This window comes from Pseudorca crassidens, chromosome 10 (genome assembly GCF_039906515.1).
Source record: "Pseudorca crassidens isolate mPseCra1 chromosome 10, mPseCra1.hap1, whole genome shotgun sequence".
Taxonomy (NCBI): Eukaryota; Metazoa; Chordata; class Mammalia; order Artiodactyla; family Delphinidae; genus Pseudorca; species Pseudorca crassidens.
The window spans coordinates 102,255,502-102,275,547 of NC_090305.1; the positions used below are offsets into that span (position 1 = coordinate 102,255,502).

Below are 20,046 nucleotides of genomic sequence, written 5' to 3' on the forward strand. Positions count from 1 at the left end.
ACCAAGGAAGCCCCATCCTGCTATTTTGGCAGTTTGCTCTGATAATCTCCCCACCCCATTAATTTTTTTAATTGAGCTATAATCGACAGTTCTACACCATTAATTCTACCTGGAAGTTTCTAGTTTTAAACTATTTAAATAGCCTGGTTAACCAAGTTGAATGCAGGGATTGGAAAAGCCATTGAAAAAATCCTAAGCATGCTACTATGGTACAAATTTTCATTTAATTAAATCATGTATAAACAAAAAATGTGTAACTGATCAAAACCACCATCCTCTAAACTGATGTCACCTATTTACAGACTAATAGACACAGAAGGGACCTCAGAGATCATCTAATCCAAGCACTTCATTCTACGGACAAAGCCCAGAGAGAAGAAACGAATTCCCCAGGGTGAGACAACAAACACTGAAATCTGAAGTTAGATCCCTTGACTATTGATTCAGAAATCTTACTGCTCTACCACATAACCAATGAATTCCTTTGACTTTCTCTCCAACTCCCTCCATGAACCCAGAGCATTTTCTTGAGTCAATACTTTGGAGACCACAGTTATTTTAACTTCATCGCCCTTTCAACCTCAAGCGGGTTTCTGGCATTCCTGCTTCCTAATTCGGTTATGCAATCCGTCAGCATAACTTAACCAACACGAATTAACTTGGGTAATTTGGCACTTTCATCAATATCAGGGTTTTTAAATTTTTTTGAATATTTGAATTTTATTTTATTTATTTTTTTATACAGCAGGTCCTTATTAGTTATCTATTTTATACATATTAGTGTATACATGTCAATCCCAATCTCCCAATTCATCCCACCACCACCCCCCTCTGCCGCTTTCCCCCCTTGGTGTCCATACGTTTGTTCTCTACATCTGTGTCTCTACTTCTGCCCTGCAAACCGGTTCATCTGTACCATTTTTCTAGGCTCCACATATATGCGTTAATATATGATATTTGTTTTTCTCTTTCTGACTTCACTCTGTATGACAGTCTCTAGATCCACCCACTTTTTTTTTTTTTTTTTTAAAGAATAACTTTAGGGCTTCCCTGGTGGCGCAGTGGCTGAGAGTCCACCTGCCGATGCAGGGGACGTGGGTTCGTGCCCCGGTCCGGGAAGATCCCACGTGCCGCGGAGCGGCTGGGCCCGTGAGCCATGGCCGCTGAGCCTGTGCTCCGCAACGGGAGAGGCCACAACAGTGAGAGGCCCGCGTACCGCAAAAAAAAAAAAAAAAAAAAAAAGAAGAAAAAAGAATAACCTTATAAGACCTTTTTATAAGCTCTACTTGAACCCAGTGTACTAAAATAATCAGAAAATATCAGGTTCCTTTTACAAAGTGCCTTACATACTATGCTTCTTTGTGTGAATTTTAGCCTCACTTGTGGTAGGATGAAACTCTTATTCTGATCAAAAAGTACATGCAAATTGGTTCACACCCCATACACTTAGGCTGCACCTGAAATAAATTGGTTAGCTAAATGAGTAAGAAACGAACAACCAATTATACGAATGTTCATTGTGGAAAGGCAGGGTGAGCTTTTAACTTGAATAAGAGTCTTAGAATTACTCTAGAAAGATAAGAGTGGTGCCAAGTGGAGGGAGCAGGGACTCTGATTTAATTTCACAAATATTTTCCTTTCATATCTCTGGTCTTTGTCAATCTCTGTAGAGTCACCAAGACAGACAGGCAATTGATAGTTTCTTGCAGTAAATCATTTTGCTTAGAAATCCTGCATAGCAGGTATTGCCTGACTTAGCTGGAAATGATAAACTAGCAATGTTGTTATTCGAGTTAGAAGGACCTGAAGGAGCATAAAGCTACCTGCTCTGCTGTCATGGTATCTCTTCAAAAGAGTGATAAAGAACTTCAGTTTTGGGTGGGAGGTGGTTTGCAACGTTTTTGGTTTTTTTTTTTTTTTTTTTTTTTTTTTGCCTTCAGCATGACACGAAGAACTAGAACTCTCCAGAGCCTTCAATTTGAGTTAACCTACCCAGTAAAGAAGCCGAACCCAGTCTTGACCTTATCTATAACTTCATCCTCTAGCAACATCTCCAAAGATATCACAGATCTACAAAGGTTTCAGTTATAGAAATATTTCCCAGTTCCCTGGCTTCTCGTGAAGTTTTCTCACAAGCCTGGCGTGGGTGGATCTGCTCTTGCTTCTTTTTTAAAAAAAATTAATTTATTATTTTTAAAATTTATTTTTGGCTGCGTTGGGTCTTCGTCGCTGTGCGCGGGCTTTCTCTAGTTGTGGTGAGTGGGGGCTACTCTTTGTTGAGGTGTACATGCTTCTCATTGCGGTGGCTTCTCTTGTTGCAGAGCACAGGCTCTAGGCACGTGGGCTTCAGTAGTTGCAGCACACGGACTTCAGTAGTTGTGGTGCACAGGCTCTAGAGCACAGGCTCAGTAGTTGTGGCGCACGGGGCTCTAGAGCACAGGCTCAGTAGTTGTGGTGCACGGGCTTAGTTGCTCCGCGGCATGTGGGATCTTCCCCGACCAGGGCTTGAACCCGTGTCCCCTGCAATGGCAGGCGGATTCTTAACCACTGCGCCACCAGGGAGGCCCCTGATCTTGCTTCTTATATTTGTGTGAAGTGAATGGACCACACCAGAATGAACCACGTCCTTGCCACAGGCTTGGTAGGTGCTGATACCTGATGGCAGTGCCTCAAGCTGCTTTTCTAGAGCCAGGTGTTCTCATTTAGAAATCCTTGACTCTCCTTCTGCACCACCACCACCGTCACCACCACCACCATCACCACCACCATGAAACCACCAATCTCCTGGCATTCTTTACTGGGGCACTTAGATTCAGGCTGAGACCTGCTTCCTTACAAAAGACTTGTTTCCTTCCTATATGACATATCCCAGGTAGCAATCACATTTCATAATGCTTTTCTCCTTTTGTTCTCAGATGTTCTAAGTCGGCTGGCTGCAGTGCATGTTAACATTAGAACACCTGGGGCAGAGCTGGCTCCCAGATCAACAGGAGAGACTTGCCAACAAGCTTGCTTAGGGTTTCTCTGCAGTGGAAATTTTAGGACTGAGGCCTGTTTGGAAATACCAGAGATAACTTGAGAAAAAAAAAAGTGGCAGTGCTTCCTATTAGAACAAGACAGAAAACCACACAGATCGTTTTGAAGAAGCCAAGCTTTTGACTGGACGTAAGAGGAAATGGTGTAGAAGAGCCCCCTTCTCGCTGAGCGTACTTTGGCTTATTTCCTTGGTCATAATTGGAAAAAGCTTTGTTGCTCTCCTGCCGACGTGCTCACTGCATAACTTGGGTTCCGGTATCAACGTGAGGAAAGGGAAAAAGCACTGAATGCATGTAGAAAAGGAAGTCCTTCCCTCTATCTTTTCAACCACTAAGTATGTTGATTCATTAAAGTCCAAACTTTTGCTGGCACCAGCTTGACCTCCACTGCCCTACCTTGGCTTCTCGTGATCACCTCCATAAAATCTACAGGTGAGTCAGCTGAAATGGGAAGGAGTAAAGAGGTGTGTTTCTGGCTCCTCCACTCAAGACTGTGAGCAATGAAGGACTGCAAACAAAGTCTTTCAACCTGAAACTCTCAAGGGTAGGGTGTGGGAAAGCGTGCAGCCCAGTGCATGTTCAGCAGGTTGGACATGTGTACTTTCCTTCCCTTTAATAATTAGAAAGGAATTAACTCTTCCCGCTGTGCTGCAGTGCAGCTTCTGATGCTCCTGGTGGAAAATGCCACCAGGACAGCGCCAAGCTTCAAAAGCCTTGTGTTTGCTGGCCAGGGATAAAGAGTTCTGTCTTTCCCTGCACTGATGTTTTCCCCTAGTTTCTCATGTTCTAAAACGTTTAGTAATTCAATTTGGCTTCTCTGGTTGGTTTTGTAGAAAGATTTTTGTCACACGTTGAAGTCAAGCACCTGCACACATGTTGGGTGATGGTCCGTTGGCAGCCAAGAGCGCAGTCAGAAAAGCCCTCTGCCTGCACGCAGAGCCTGATCTTTCCTGCAGCTCTTCGTGTGCCTCATGGCTAGGACTTATCTGCAGGCCAACAGAGAAGACAACATCGCTCCTCTCATAGCTCCGTGGAATGTTGCTGGGTAAGAAATAAGAATTATTTATTCAAAGCCCGGGGAGTCTGACGGTCTGCCTCTCAGGAAGGACCAGCAAATATTTTGCAGGAATCCTGGATTATTTTCCTTGATGTGAGGCTTAAAAGTCTAGAAAAACATTATGAAATGTGATTTCTATCTACTTGGCAGTGAGGGAAGGTATGATATTAGATTTAAACACACTCTCTCTCTCTCTCTCTCTCTCTCTCTCTCTCTCTCTCTGGGGAGACAGGTTTTAACCTGTATCTTGGAACCCCTGGTTAAATCCCAGGAGACAAAAGAAGAGAGACAGTATGGAGTGGGGTTTCAGCACATGGACTTGAGTCAGGCTGGTCAGGTTCACATCCTGGCTCCATTACTTACCAAGTAGGAGACTTTGGGCAAGTTGCTTCATCTCTTTGTGCTTTGGTTACCCCATCTGCAAAACGGGGACCAGAGAAGTCCCTACCTCATAGAGCCATTATGAGGTTTAGATTAATATTTGTAAAGTGCTTAAAGTGTATCTGGCACATAGTAAGCTCTAGATAGGTGTTTGTTAAATAGATGAAAAAAGATGTGTGTGACGACTGTGTTAGTCAGCTCAGGGCACCATAAATATAGCACAGAATGGGCGGCTTAACAGAAATGTATCGTCTCCCAGTTCTGGAGGCTGGAAGTCCAAGATCAAGATGACCTCAGGGCTGGTTCCTTGTGAGGGCCACGATGGAAAGATCTGTTCCTGGCCTCTCTCCCTGGCTTGTAAATGGCCATCTTCTCCCTATGTCTTCACACCGTCTTCCTTCTGTGCCTGTCTGTGTCCAAATTTACCCTTCTTATAAGGACATCCGTGATACTGGATTAAGGCCCATCCTAATGACCTCGTTTTAACTTCATCAGCTCTGTAGAGGTGCTGTCATCAAATATGGTCACAGTCTGAAGTGCTGGGAGTTAGGACTTCAATATATGCACTAGGGGATGACACACAATTCAGCCCATAGAAACAACAGCTTCAACAGGGGCTCCTCATCTCCAGAGGAACCACGTGGAGTTGAAGCAGCCACATGTAACAGCAGCTGCCAAACCACGTGGGAGGGCGGGTCTCTTATCTACATGTTTTCCTTTAAGCCTGTCGTATTCATCTATCAAACTCTTATTTAAAGCTGTGCTTACAGCCTCTGCCTCGCCTCAAGACTTAATGTGTTCAATAAGCCCATACTATTTGTTCAGAGTAGCACATTTCTTAAATGTCATTTGGCTTATTTAATTGGTCCAGAGTCCATTTTTGAGTTCTGTTGTATCTCCCTAGTTCCAGTATCCTTCATTAACATCTATCAATATTTATTAACTTTGGTGGTGTGCTCATAATCCTTCATCTCTCCAGAGTAGGAGACTTAATCCTTTAAGACTGCTTGCATACACTCAACACTTCTTCTGAATAATTTAAAAATTTTGTTTCCAATTTTCTTTTTTTAATATTTATTTGGCCGCACTGGGTCTTAGTTGCAGCATGCAGGGTCTTTAGTTGCGGCATGCAGGCTCTTAGTTGTGGCATGCAGAATCTAGTTCCCAGATCAGGGATCGAACCCAGCCCCCCTGCATTGGAAGCACGGAGTCTTAACCACTAGACCACCAGGGAAGTCCCTCCAATTCTTCTTTGTGACATGCCTTCATGGGTGAAATACACAACACTCCATACAATGCCATACATGCAAGGACTTTAGCTTATGAAGGACTGCATTTCTGTTAGTGTCCACCAGATCAGAAAATACCTCATGTTCTAAATGGGGAAGGGAAACCAGAGAAATATCCCAGGATTAATCAATTTTAGAAACAGTAGTGAAGATAAAATCCAGGTATAACTTAGGATAACTTGAAAGGAAATTTTAAAAAATTAACAATCCCCTAAACCTGGGATGCAGTTCACTAGGTTTTGAGCTTCTTAAGAGCAGTACCATTGTCTTATACTGCTCTTTTTCTCTCTCTTTTTTTTTAAAGCCTCCATGGTGACTAACGTAATTCCAGACATACATAAGTGCTCAATGAATATTTGTGCAATAAAAAAACTTGATTGAGGCTAGGTTTAAAACAGACAAATTTAGAGTTTATCTATAGGAAACTTAGGAAACTCATTACAAGTCAAAGGCGGTACAAGTGGAAAATATAAACAGACTCATAAAAAGAGTTCAGAAGTGGAGGCTTCTTTCTTAAGATATTGTTTACTCTAAGGGAAAATATCCAAAATAGCCTCATACAAGTGAGGAACTATCTACTTGATTTGAGATAATAATTTAACCCTCCTGCCTTAAACACAAGAAGAGAGAACAAAACATCATGGACCTTAGGAGGACTTTCATCTAGACCAAATCCCTCAATTTACAGAGGTACAGAGACTTAGCGATATTAATTAACTTGTCCAAGGTCATACAGTTAACTGGAAACTAACCTGATTTCCATACGTTATGCTTCCTGACTTTCTCCTGATTATTTATTTAGTAAATAAATAATGTAAAATATATACTTCAGTTTCCTGATGTATACAATTAAGGAAGAGGGAAAGGAACTGCTAGAAATAGAAAGCATGCCCAACAGCCAAAAGGTGGAAGCACCTCGAGTGTCCATCGACAAGAGAACGGAGAAACCAAATGTGGTCCATACACACAATGGAACATTATTCATCCTGAAAAAAGGAAGGAGATTCTGACATTTGCTGCAACGTGGAATTAAGTTAAGTGAAATAAGTCAGTCGCAAAGCAACAAATTCTGTTAAGACTCCACTTACAGAATCCCTAGAATCATCAGATTCATAGAAACAGAAAATAGAACAGTGGTTGCCAGGGACTGAGGGGAGGGGGAAATGGGGAGTTTTTTTCAAGGGGCGTAGTTTCAGTTTTGCCAGATGAAGATGTTCTGGAGGTTGGTTGCACATCAGTGTGAACATACATGATGCTACTGAACTGGACACTTGGAAATGGTTAAGAGGGTAAATTTTGTGTCTTTTTTTTTTTTTTTACCACATTTAAAAGAAACAAACAAATAAAAAGGAAAGATGAGACAAGCACAAAATGACAAGAGAGAAAAAGACAAAGAAGGCACAATGCCAAAAAGAGCAAAGATCAGTAGAGCTTTTCCCAGCCACTGAACTCCTCACCACCTATCCTCTAACCCCCAAATCCAGCCTCTGTTCTGATTCTTAGTGCGACTTACTGTGAGTTTCTGTTTGCTTACCAAGATGACTCTACTGTTCAAACCAGAAGTGCCTGCTCTGCTGTCAAACTCCTGATTCTGATTTCTATACACACACATGCACACACACACATGCACGCACACACACACATGCACACACACACCATGGCAGGCCAAAACCCTAGTCCGTTCTGCAGTCTTCTCCTCCCCAGAGTTGACCTGTCACCAAAGCTAAAATCTTTGTCATCCTGTCTACTCTCTAGGTGGCCAAGAGTCAGAACTAAACCAAACTGTGTAGATAAAATCTATTTCAGGGTCCCCTTCCTCTCCTTCCTCTCCTTGCTTTAGCAGCCCATGCAGCTCCCAGGCAGACAAGACGTGCTCACTGGGCTCAACCCAGAGATTCCTGGGTCAGTGCCCTTGCTTTGCACCACTTTCTCTACTTGGTTCGTGTACCATCTCCTTCCCTCCATCTCTACCCCACCCCACTCCCCACTAGGGTCCCCATCACTCCTACATGCTCTTCAAATTTACTCCCAGGCAATGATTATTCCAGAAATAGAATCAGACTACAGAAGTCACCCTGTGGCAGTATGAAGAGATAACAGTGCATTAATATGTGATCACGTCTCAGGGAATATTTGCTTTATGGTAGCTTATAATTCAAATGGCCATCTCTTTAATGGTGAAACTTTAGCTATGAGAGACAGGCCTTTGGGAATGTGATTTTAAGGTATTTACTGATTTGCCTGTCTCAAAATTCCTGTTTGATCTGGTGGTCAATTCTGAAAAATTCTCACTGGGAGACTTTGAAACAGTTAAAACATAATTCTCAAATTCCTGGTAAATAAAGTTTCAGCCTCTTCCTCATAGAACCTTTTCCCAAACCTGCTGCTTTTGCATAGGATTCAAATTCTTGTTTGAACACCATCTTTTAAAATTTCGTCTTTGTTCTGTTGGAGAAGCTAGTGAGCAGGGATATATGGCAAAAAAAGGAAAACAAAATTCCTAGGGAAGGTGGAAGAGAAATGATTACAAGCATTATGGAATGATCAGCTCTTTATTTCACTGAAGTCCAACTTGGCAGAAGGGATTTTTTTTGAACTATGTGTTTCTATTATGACGGGGTACACATGGATTGTGAAGGTGAACCCCTGAAAAGAAATTCTCCTCTGAAAAGCATTTCGATAAATGCCACATATATCCTTCTAAATTACCAGAAGACGTTCAGGCACTGTGGTCAACTCATAGCTGGCCTTACAGTTGACAAGGAGATTCCCTAGTCATTCTGAACGCAGTAATACGAAGATTTGTGGCTCCCTGTATGTCTTTTTAATGATAGCTCATCTTTTATTCTCTAGCAAGAGACCCAAATATCTGCATGTCAGGCTTCATCCTAATGAATGGACTTTCTGTTCTCACTCACCGTGAGTTGTGAGGGTGAAAGATCAGATAATGTTCACTGTTTTTCATTGCACTTGGCTTAAGAGTTCCCTCCCGCCATTTTTCCTTTTATTGCTCGTTCCTTGAAGCGTCATGCCAAATAAAGCAAGAACCTCTCCCATAGCATATTTAAAGCCACCCCCATGTTCCTAGCACCATCAGACAAGAAAAAAGTGGTAATTGCCAATAAACCAGTGAAGCCACACTGCCATGCCAGCTAGCATGGTGCCTAATAGCTAGAATGTCTTCAAAAGGCAAATCCAGTTCTGTAAGTAGAGGAGATGCACTAACACTCCGGATAATCCAATAAAGCTTCCAGTAACTCTGCTTTTTTCCTGCTCTCATTTAATTTTTGTCCTTTGCTTATCATTTGGAAAGATGACTCACGTTTGCTATTGGGCTGTTACCTTTGACGACTCAAATTCATTGTAGACTGGAGGCATACTGCACACTTTCCAATAGCATGGAATTCCTTTTCCAGGGAACATGTTATGGCAAATCCTAGAGACCATAAACCTAAGTAAGTCTTATTTATAAACCAGTTACCTCCTTTCGTCTCCTAAAAAGGTGTCTCTTTTTCTTTTAAACGTACTTTTAAAAAGGAAGAAATACCATAGTCTTCCCAAGGGCCAAAATCTTATTTAGCCTCTCTCAAATATTTCTTTTCTTTTTAAAGATTTTTTTTTATGTAGACCATTTTTTTAAAGTTTTTATTGAATTTGGGACAATATTGCTTCTGTTTTATGTTTTGCTTTTCTGGCCACAAGTCGTGTGGGATCTTAGCTCCCCGACCAGGGATCGAACCCGCACCCCCTGCATTGGAAGGTGAAGTCTTAACCACTGGACCGCCAGGGAAGTCCTTCAAATATTTCCTTATCCACTTGAATTCCAGTTTTTTTTGAAAGGATTAAGCAAAGCCTGGCTATTAGGGGCCAGGAAAGAAAGATGCCTCTCCTAGGATCCCTCTAAACCTAATTAACTTAACAGCTTGGCTAGGGATAGACCCTAAATCAATTTAATTAATTTTCTTTTGCCAAAACCAGTGTTTTGAAAGGAGAAGTAAAACAGAAAGATTTTTAAATGTCAGGCATTAAAATGTCAGCGTTTGCACTATATTTTATACTTGTTGTCATCATCACATTGAAAAATACTTATTAAGCTAATGAGACTGGATAGTGTCACGGTATGCAGTGTATAAAAAGAACTACCTAGAGACAATTCCCATGTTGCTGGGTGGGAAGGGAAGCTGAGACCAAGGCACTACATGAAGAATATAGATTTGTTCCAGTGGGTAAGGAATTATGAAGATTAAGAAAAATCATTTTTTTCTTTGTTTCCGTAATTAAATTTATTAAAAAGCAAAATAATCATACAACTATGGAAATAGAAAATATTTAATTTTATAGATCAGAAAACTGTGTAGGAGAAAGGCAAAGCGACTTACCCAAAGCTACAGAAAATTAAAGACATACTCAGGATTACAACCTAGGTTTCCTAAATCCAAACTTAATATTCTCTTCATTGCACTATTTTGCCATAACGTTTCTGAAAATGCATTAATAAGTTGTTTATAGATGCTATCTCAGCAAAAATTCAAACATTTTAAGGTTAGACACTACAGGATTCGTTTACGAGGAGAATCAGAAAAAGATCAGAGGCACGCCAAGAGCATGTCTGGGAAAAAGTTACAAGAGTCAAGTGGGAATGAGGGAGGGATGCCAGTCCCTCTCACGGATGAGAAGTAGTGTGACAAGTGGAACACAGCAGAGAGCACAGCACTGGGCAATGGAACACCTGCGCTCTGCTTCCCATTAGCTCTGGGACCCAGGATCAGAGACTTAACATCTTGCTTCCCTCGTGGAGAGGGCAAAAGAGTTGAGCTGAATTTCCTGAGGTGTTCTTTCCTGCTCTCATGTGTTGCAATTTCATTATTTAATGGGGACCAAACCATAGGTAGCTGTGGAAAGAGAATCCTATATTGTTATGGAAGAATTGTAAGCTTCCCACAGGGTCACACGTGAAAAGGTAATAGTCCAGAGACAAGAAAGATGCTCTCTTTCACTAAAGACCTCAGGAACTCAGAAAACCAGGAAGTATTTTTGTTTGCTTCCATCTCCGTTACTTTACCACATAGGAGGATTTGATTTGGGACTTTATTCAGTTAGATGTTAGAACTATATGAGGTAGATTTTTTGTTGTTGTCTCTAGATCCATATCTATGTACCTATTAAAAACTTTAGGAGTTATTGGTAAGGGAAGCATTTCCTTTTCTTTTTTTTAACTGATTTGGTTAGATTCTCCCCCCTCTCTTAAATAGCAAATTTGGGGTAGTAGGTGAGTTTAGGAAAATGTTCCTCTGGTAGACTGAGTGCCCCTCATTCTCGAATCTCCTAGGGGAATACTGTCATCTGAGAGGGTACTCATTCTTGCGCTATCCTCAGTTCAACCAAAAAAAACCAAACAGGTCACACCTGATTTCTGTAATGTTTAAAAATTCAGCTACCAGGTTGTCCAGTTGAGACCAAATTGATCACTAAAATAAATGTAACAAACTCCTGACCCAGGTTTAGAAACCCCAGGGTACAAATCTTTTTTTTTTCTTGATGTGGTAAACAACACAGTCAAACTTGTGCATGTGATTATTAAAGAGTTGCAGTCATAACTCATTTCAGCAAAAAGCCAAGCTAACTTAAGACAGATTTAAATAAAGTCATGCACTTTGCACAGCCCACTTCCTTAGGCCTGAGATAAGAGCAAGGCATATCTAGTCATACCATCTAAATATTTGGACACAACCTACAAGTTTCTGTGAAATGTCTGTGTGTTTGGGGTTATGTCATTTGTATGTTTTGTCTACATGGCACTGAATATCTAGATGTTTGGAAACATCCAGATCATGGACTCGAAAACTTTCGTTTTGATGGGATATTTGGCGTTATAACCAAGAAGCATTTCCAATCAATCACATTGACATCATCAGCCTTTGAAAAAGCATATGCTTCGTTTTACTTCAGATTGACACGAGAGAGTAAAAAACTCCCAAACCATAACATTTTAACTCAGTTTTGCATGTTGGCTTCCATTTGCCATAAACTATAAAGCAATTAAGATGCTTCTCAAGTTTTTAGAGCATTCTTACTCCTTGTCTGCTTGCCTGTCTTTTCTTTTTTACATTTAAAATTTGATCTTTGCCTTATTGGAACTATGAAGAAATCTAAATCTGAATAGCCCTTTTTATAATACACAGTCACTGTTTGTACTTGCAAAATTGGATTAAGAAATCACTGGTGTTCTTACACATGTCTTTTTGGCAAAGAAAATTCGACGTATTTCTGCCTAGCCGTGAAATTTCCACCAACCAGAATGAGTGACTTGGTACCGCCCACACGCTTCTCCTTGGTGTCCCCACTTCCCTAGGGAAATATCAGCTTGAAACCCATGTAACATATAGAACCTCCTCTTGCGCCCTGCTCTGTTACACCTGTCCTGGAGGTGAAATAATTCCCCAGCTGTACCATATTATGAGGTCAAGCGCCTAATCTGTAAAAATCAAATAAACATCTTTTCTATGTTTCCCCCTTTCCATCCTGTACCCCAAATTAAAGACAACAACTTCCTATTTGATCAGAACCCCTCTCTTCGTGCTTCCTTTTCTTATGCTTAGGCATCAAACTCCACTTGGGTCCTAATTACTCTCGAGCACGAGCATATTATAAAGCATGTAAATGACTAGAGGTTCCTTCTTGAGTTTTGAGAATACCTGAATTATTCAAAACCCAAACCTTTCTTTTTCTCTCCCTTTCAATACCAACACACACACACACACACACACACACACACACACACACACCACCCCACACTCACAGCTTTAAACAATTAACGTAAGAAACAAAGTTTTATCATGAGTATAACGATCACCTTTTTTACTTGGCAGCTCCCCTTAGCTTTACGTATATGCTAAGCTTTACCTATATCCTAGTACTATCGAAAAAGGAAATGCAAAATAGATTGTTAATCATCATACTGAGCAGAAATCTGGAGCTTTAAAATGTTTTTTTTAATCTAAACAATACATGTATATAAATCAAATAGTATTACAAAGTTTATTACAAACAAACAAAAAACCCCCAAAAACTACAGTTCACTTGTCACACCACCATCTCTTGAGTTCTGCTTCTCAGAACTTCTCAGTCTTTCATCTCTTTCTTCAGCTATTCCTCTGTTTCTTCTGATATTTCCCCCCATATTTCTTTTTTTTTTTTTTTCGGTACGCGGGCCTCTCACTGTTGTGGCCTCTCCCATTGCGGAGCACAGGCTCCGGACGCGCAGGCCCAGAAGCCATGGCTCACGGGCCCAGCCGCTCCGCGGCATGTGGGATCTTCCCGGACCGGGGCACGAACCCGTGTCCCCTGCATCGGCAGGCGGACTCTCAACCACTGCGCCACTAGGGAAGCCCTCCCCCCATATTTCTAAATGATTTGCTTATGCTGCCTTTTCTTTATCAGTCAACTTGGGCATTAGCTCACTTGCAACTATGGAGGCTGTGAATTTAGTGCTCTTACACCCCCGTCTGCCCACGTCCATCCCTTTCCTTCACTCCCTTTTTTTTCATTTTTCTCAGTACAGTTTTATCACAATTTTTGGACAAATGAACATTCTGTGTCCCCATGTATTGTTTCCAGGTAAATATTGTTCACAAGTGAGCCAAGTAGTATACCATTACATTCCTTTTCTTGTACAAAGTTATTTTCCCCTAGAGTTACTAATTGCCTTTTTTTTTACTACCACTAATTCTTCCCAGACTCTCTAAAAGAACTGTAAACTCCTTTCAACGCAGTCAGGTAATCTATTGATATCATTTTGGGGGATAGGGGGGATATCTTTCTGGAATCTCTCCGTCCTCCTGCTCCAGGTAGGATTAGTGGTTCTTTTGGTCTCCTGTGAACTTGCCAACCTTGCCTTTACCATTATCCCGGGAATTACCCTTCCTTTCCCCCATGGTGGCTCCCAGTCTTCTGGATTTTTTGTCTTCTTTGTAATTGTTTCACTCCATTCCTTTGTTGGAGTTACATCATCTGTTAACTTCCTAAGAAAAGGTGAGTGCGAGGCAAGTTTAACAACTTTTTCTTTGTAAATGACTTCAAGATTATGTAAATCTATTTTAATTTTCCCCAGATTCTCCTATTTGTAACATTTTGCCCCATTTGCACACACACACACACAAGTGTGATATGTATACATATAATAAAAATATTTTTTCTGAACCATTTAAAACTTAAGTTTTACACATGATGGCCCTTTATCCCTAAATACTTCAATATATATTTCATAAGAATAAAGATATTATCTTATATATTCATAGTTTTATTATCAACTTTGGTGAATTTAACATTGATACAATACTTTAATCTATCATTCATATTCCAATAGATCAATTGTGTCAGTTGATCCAAAGCTGTTTTTGTATTATTTTTTTCCCTCCAGTACAGGGTCCAGCCTAGGATCAGGCCTTGCATTTAGTAGTCATGTCCCTTTAGTCTCCTTTAATCTGGAACATTTCCACAGCCAATCTTTATCGTTCGTGACGCTTTGTTTGTTTTTTAAAGAGTAAAGTCCCTCTCCCTTTTATTTTAAGTAGAATGGTCCACATTTTGGTTTCCCAGTGTTTCTTCGTGGTGAGATTCAAGTTATGCATTCCTGGTCAGAACACAACAAAAGCGATGCTGTGCTTTCCAAGTCGTAACATCTGGAGACACCCAATGTCCGTCCACTTCTCATTGATAGTGTTAATTTTGGTCACCTGGTCCAGGTGCTATTCAGTTTTTCCCCCACTGGATAGTTTTTTTGTTTTTGCTTGTGACAAGAAATCTGCAGGAAGACACTTTAAGGCCATGCTAATATCCTCTTCATCATTGAAATTTCCCCCTAGATTTCCCATCCATTGATGACTCTTGCCTGAAACAATCTTTACTTTGATAGTTGCAAATGATGATTTAACTCTTGCATTTAGCAGCCAGCACTCAGCATTCCACCAAGAGCAAGAGCCCTCTCTTCTCTCCCCATCTATCCATCCATCCTTCTGTCTACCTACCCACCATCTATCTATCTGTCTATCTATCTATCTATCTATCATCAGTTACCTATCCTATCATCTCTTAATCCTTGGTATGGATTGACTCATGGATTTCTTCCCTCCCCTCCATGGTTTATAATTCATTACTGTCCCTACTCTCTTTCTAGAATTCCTATTCTTCAAATTCTGCCATGATCTTCTAATTTTCTTATCTTTTTTCTCCTATTTTTCACCTCTTGATCTTTTAATTCTACCTTCTGGGACAGTTTCTTAACTTTATCTCCTAATTCTTATGTGGAATATTTTCAATTCTAGCTATCATTTCAAGAGCTTTTTCTTGTTTCTGATTGTTCTTATTTCATAGACGCAATGTATACTCTTTTGCCGTTTGGAATATTATTGAACCTGTTTTCTACTCCCTATGTTGTTTCTGTTTCTTTTCCCTGAGCTCCTTTTTTTCCAGATTATTTGTTTTGGGTTTTTTGTTTTTTTTTTTAATTACTGGTGCGCCTTTCGTGCTGGAGGTGCTCCTCACGTGTTTAGTGATCTTTGACAGAGTATGTTTAAGAATGAGACACGAGCAGGGTTGGCTGCCTGGTGGGCTTCACTGTGATGTGATTTGGTAGGGCACATTTGTTTCTTGAGATGCCCCTAAATCTCAGTGCCTATAGATTTCTTTTTCTCTTGAGGTAGTTTCTCCGGGGGCATATCATCCACTCTTTACCTCGGGGGAAAGTGTGTTGGGGGAAGGGGGGAGGATGGGGAGTTGGAGGGATGATTGGCGAGATGATTGGAGGGAAGAGGACAATATAAGCTTAGATGCTGGAGAACAAAGAAGGAGCTTTTGCTCAGTGCTCCCCCACACCCTCCATTATGCCTACAGTCCCTGTGTCTCTTTCTCTCTCTTTCAATTTCTTCGAAGAACAAATCTCCATTCTTGTGCAGGGTAAGAGAGGAGTAGTCACTTAACTGGGTGGAGTAATCGAGGAGATGTGGGGAATTAGGTGTTCTTGATACAGACTTTCAACCAGTCCTCAATCCTCCCCATCCCAAGTTCACCTGATGCCTCCAATTCCTGAACTTTCTACGGTTCCACAGAATGAACTTTCTTCTCATTGCCCTCTGCCATCTGTAGACTTAGGTTTTAGCTCTCTCCACTCTACTAAGTCAATTATCACAGGTCCTTCTACTTTCCATCTTTTAGAAATTTGTGGAATCCTCTATCCATTGTTGTCTCCTCTCCCATTCCCTTGTGCTGTAGAATTTATGCCATTTCAAGTTCCTATTCTGTCATTTTGAAGATGCTTCAAAGGGGAACAGACTAAAGATATGGATTTGATCCACCTTGTTAACTGGAATGCAAACAAAATTTTGAATCGGGATAAGAGAAACAAAGTCCAAGATTACAATCAACATTCTAGCTACCTTCACTTAATCCTTTCCAGTTCAAGTGGAAATGGCTTCTGGGTATGAGTTCTGTGCACGTAAGTTTGTTCTGTGATCAAGGGGAAAGACATGATCCTAAAGGATTAGTGTAGGGGAGAAATGTGATGTAGCTACTCAGGGAAGGGCATCAAGAAAAACTATTTACATCATATTTCTTTACATAATAGGTAAAATTGTATTTCATATGCATTGACCCACATACCTTCACAGGACGGATCTAGAAAAATGGAACCACTTTAAGAAGACCCAGTAATGGAGATTATCATATGGATATGATACAAATGACCTACACTTCACCATTTAAAATGACAATTCAAATATAATATGGAATACAAGGATAGATTGAATATAAAGTTAAATCAGAAAACAAGACTTAACTTTTGCATGTTCAAAACTAACGTTCAACACCTGTTATGTGCCAGGCACAATATTAGATGCTTACTTCCTAGATTTTCTTGCTACATTATCATTAACATCCTCATCAGGAGAAAATGAGTTTTTGGCAGAAATGCAGACAAACCCAGGTTACAGTGATGAAATAGGGAAACTGTGGTTGACTCTATATAGTAAAAAACAAAACAAAACAAAACTGGAGAGTGACTATAAAATATAATCTGCCTAGGGTGCAGGTTGACTTATCACAGCAGGATTCATTCAGTAAAATATGACCTAGGTATTTAAGGAAACTATATTTTATAATCCCATGACTAACTGGAAATTAAGCACTTTGACTGAATCAATAGTTTATTAAAAATATTCGTACGTGTGTGTGTGTATGTGTGTGTGTGTGTGTGTGTGTGAAACCACAGCCAGTTTTCAGGTAAAGTTTATCTTCTCAGTGATGTAGTGTAGGAAAAAGAAGATCCATTGGATGGTCTACTAGATCAACAGGAAGAAAATCCATATATTGTTTAGGATTTTCAACTTGATACTGCATTTAAACTTTACTGAGTTTTAGTTGAATTATGTAATAAAGGAAGAAAGGAATATTTTTCCTGCACAATTTCTTCACAGAATATTTTGTTGGTGAGGGGTAGAGGGAAAGGGGATTGTGGAACCCTCCGCAATGCCTAGTTGAATAAAAAAAGGAGGTCATGGGGCTTCCCTGGTGGCGCAGTGGTTGAGAGTCCGCCTACTGATGCAGGGGACACGGGTTCGTGCCCCGGTCCGGGAAGATCCCACATGCCGCGGAGCAGCTGGGCCAGTGAGCCATGGCCGCTGAGCCTGCGCATCCGGAGCCTGTGCTCCACAACGGGAGAGGCCACAACAGTGAGAGGCCCGCGTACCACAAAAAAAAAAAAAAAAGGAGGTCATGATATGTACCATCATATCCACTCTGTTTAAAATGAGGGCACTATTCATATATTTATAGAGAGGGTCTAGAAGTATTTACATGGTTAAAAGAGTTTATATCAAACTTTCAGGCTACGTCAGGCCAACTGGTGACCATCATTGTTCCCCACATTTCAAGCCTAGGCAACATATGGGTCAAGATAAATGCTAATATGCGTCTAATGGGAGTGAAAGTTGGTACAACCTTTTGCAAAGCATTGTAGAGCTTCACATCAGAAAAACGCAAAATGAAACAGTGTACATCAGATTGGAAACAATTTTAAAATCTTGCCGTACTAAGTGTTGGCAAGCAGGTGGGAAAGTTGATACTGTGTATGCTTGATAGATACAGCATAAATCTAAAGGATCATTTTGAAAAGCATTTTGGCAATGGCTAATAAAGTTGAAAATAGTCATTCTCTGTGACTCAGACACTGCAGCTTTTTATTTTATTTCACCTCTTTTTTTTTTTTTTTTTTTTTTTTGCGGTACGCGGGTCTCTCACTGTTGTGGCCTTTTCCGTTGCGGAGCACAGGCTCCGGACGCACAGGCTCAGCGGCCATGGTCCACGGGCCCAGCCGCTCCGCGGCATGTGGGATCCTCTCGGACCGGGCACGAACCCGTGTCCCCTGCATCGGCAGGCGGACTCTCAACCACTGCGCCACCAGGGAAGCCCTATTTCAACTCTTGATTAACTTAATTATATCATCAAGTAGACTTTCTAGAAATGGTTTATCTCCAGAATCTTTGCCTATCAGAGGCGATCTATTCCCTGTATGTTGCTTGTGTTTATCTGTTGCCTGATGACACTTGGGTACAGAGTTTTTCAGTCAAAAGTCCCTTACGACGCAAAACATTCAGATGTTGCTTCACTGTTTTCAGATGTTCCTGTGAAGAAGGCTCAAGGCAGCCTGATTCCTTTTCCTGTGTAGGTAAGATCTCCCTGACTCCAGACCTTGTTATCTGGGTAATATTTGAATCCTCCCCTCAGAACATGAGTTTAAGGGCTCATATTAATGGGTTGTGGTTATGTTCTGTCCTGTGAGAGTGGGAAGGGGCTTGAGAGGGTTGGGACTTGGAACAGCTGAAGTCATGGAGCTTTATCACCACCCTTCCTAATGAGTCCTGTATAAAGAGGTCATTTTATTGAGTTTGTGGGGAGATGGGCTGTCCGTGTAGACAAAGTGTTGAGACAGTGAGGTTCTCTTGAGTTTCAGTATGCTTCCCTGTTTTAGGATCATCAAGCTAGTGTATTTAGGGTGAAAGCATTGGGTGTTTTAACTTTTAGTTTGGTGTGGCCTAATATTCCTCCCTCCCACCCACCATCCAGAGACTTTATTTCCTACTTAAAACAAAACAAAACAAAACAAAACAGAAACGTGTTTCACTTTCTATGTGGCCGCAGGGAAAAAGAGGCAAATCCTATGAGTTTTTCTAAATTAGGCTCATGAACTATTTATCTAAGGTCGGAAGGAGGAGCTTTTAGTTAGAAGTTCTCTACATTTTGTTATCTTTATTCCCAGTCTTTATACCAAACCTCACTGAGGTTTCCCAGAATTTTCTCTGACTACTGATCATCCCACTGCATTTCTCTCCTGAGAGAGAAAGTCAAGCGTCTATTCCCTGTATCTCCTTTTAACTTGGCAAAATTTGTGTTCTATCTGATGATGTTGCTTGAAGTTTGTAGAATGAGATGGAGACCCTTGCATGGGGTCTTCGTAAGTTGTATATTCCTTGCTCTTGTACATTTGGCTTAACTTAGGAGAGGAAAATTCTTTTGTGATGTCACATTTTAACTACCATCTAAAATTCTTTCCAAGTTCATATTGTACACATCTTCCCTGTTGTGAATGTGGTTGAGTTAAGTACAGAAGATTATTTGCATTGAAATTTTCTATGGGAAATCAGGTCTTCAAAATTTTACTTGAGTGTCTTCACCTGGTCTTCTTTAAAAAATCTTTTGTCGTCATTATTGCTATTTTTACATACTTATTCCTACAAGCAACCTACAGCCCAGAAGAAGATGGAAGAAAGGATCTTTTAAGCAAAATACATTAGACTATTTTTAAGTCTTGAGGAAAGGAGTAACTACAATAACAGCATACTTAGAGCAGACAGTTCTATTTAGGTTAGTGAGTAGCATTAGCTTAAAGATTCTTTATCCACTATTAGTTTACCTTTAATATAAATACATAGAGCATGAAGAAATGTAATAACTTCCAAGATATTCATAAATTAGGTTTTCAGAGAATGACTTTTGTCAGATTTTTTTAAAATAAATTTATTTATTTATGGCTGCGTTGGGTCTTCGTTGCTGCGCACAGGCTTTCTCTAGTTGCAGCGAGCAGGGGCTACTCTTCATTGTGGTGCGCGGGCTTCTAATTGTGGTGGCTTGTCTTTGTTGCGGAGCATGACCTCTAGGTGCACGGGCTTCAGTAGTTGTGGCACCCGGGCTCAGTAGTTGTGGCTCTCAGGCTCTAAGCGCAGGCTCAGTAGTT

At 40.7% G+C, this 20,046-nt stretch overlaps 1 protein-coding gene across 1 annotated transcript in view; it reads left to right on the forward strand.

The window, feature by feature from the left end:
* The first annotated feature begins 254 nt into the window (after window positions 1-254).
* The window catches only part of PPARG (peroxisome proliferator activated receptor gamma), a 175,747-nt gene continuing 155,955 nt past the window's right edge, over window positions 255-20,046 (forward strand). The window contains exons 1-3 of the mRNA XM_067755500.1: window positions 255-394; window positions 2,916-3,467; window positions 3,869-4,080. The gene's annotated coding sequence lies outside the window, so the exon portion shown is untranslated. The remainder of the gene's footprint in view (window positions 395-2,915; window positions 3,468-3,868; window positions 4,081-20,046) is intronic.